The following is a 770-nucleotide window of genomic DNA, read 5'->3' as shown; positions in this document are numbered from 1 at the left end:
GAGCAAACAAATTTGAGCTTAAGCCTCAATTAGTTTCTCTAATGCAGCAGAATTGCAAGTTTCATGGACTTCCATTGGAAGATCTTCATCAGTTCCTAGCTGAATTCTTGCAAATCTGTGACACTGTTAAGACCAATGGGGTTAATCCTGAGGTCTACAGACTTATGCTTTTTCCCTTTTGCTGTAAGAGGCAAAGCTAGGACATGGTTGGACTCACAACCTAAAGAGAGCCTGAACTCTTGGGAAAAGTTAGTGAATGCCTTCTTGGCCAAATTCTTTCCACCTCAAAATTTGAGCAAGCTTAGAGTGGAAGTCCAAACCTTCAGACAGAAGGAAGGTGAATCCCTCTATGAAGCTTGGGAAAGATACAAGCAATTGATCAGAAGGTGTCCTTCTGACATGTTTTCAGAATGGAGCATCCTATGTATATTCTATGATGGTCTGTCTGAATTGTCCAAGATGTCATTGGACCACTCTGTTGGTAGATCTCTTCATCTGAAGAAGACGCCTGCAGAAGCCCAGGAACTCATTGAAATAGTTACAAATAACCAGTTCATGTACACTTCTGAAAGAAATCCTGTGAATAATGGGACAACTCAGAAGAATGGATTTCTTGAGATTGATACTCTAAATGCCATATTGGCTCAGAACAAAATATTGACTCAGCAAGTCAATATGATTTCTCAGAGTCTGACTGGAATGCAAGCTACATCTGGCAGTACTAAAGAAGCTTCCTCTGAAGAAGAAGCCTATGACCCTGAGAATCCTGG

General features: G+C 40.9%; 1 non-coding gene across 1 annotated transcript; it reads right to left on the bottom strand.

The window, feature by feature from the left end:
• Positions 1-297: 297 nt before the first annotated feature.
• On the bottom strand, positions 298-401 carry LOC112781602 (small nucleolar RNA R71). The gene has a single exon (XR_003192370.1). It is a non-coding gene; the product is annotated as a small nucleolar RNA R71 (small nucleolar RNA).
• Between the last annotated feature and the right edge of the window lie 369 nt (positions 402-770).

Source organism: Arachis hypogaea, chromosome 19, assembly GCF_003086295.3.
Source record: "Arachis hypogaea cultivar Tifrunner chromosome 19, arahy.Tifrunner.gnm2.J5K5, whole genome shotgun sequence".
In the NCBI taxonomy this organism is placed as follows: domain Eukaryota; kingdom Viridiplantae; phylum Streptophyta; class Magnoliopsida; order Fabales; family Fabaceae; genus Arachis; species Arachis hypogaea.
Note: the sequence above shows the minus strand (reverse complement) of the source record. Positions and strands in the feature narration are given on the sequence as shown.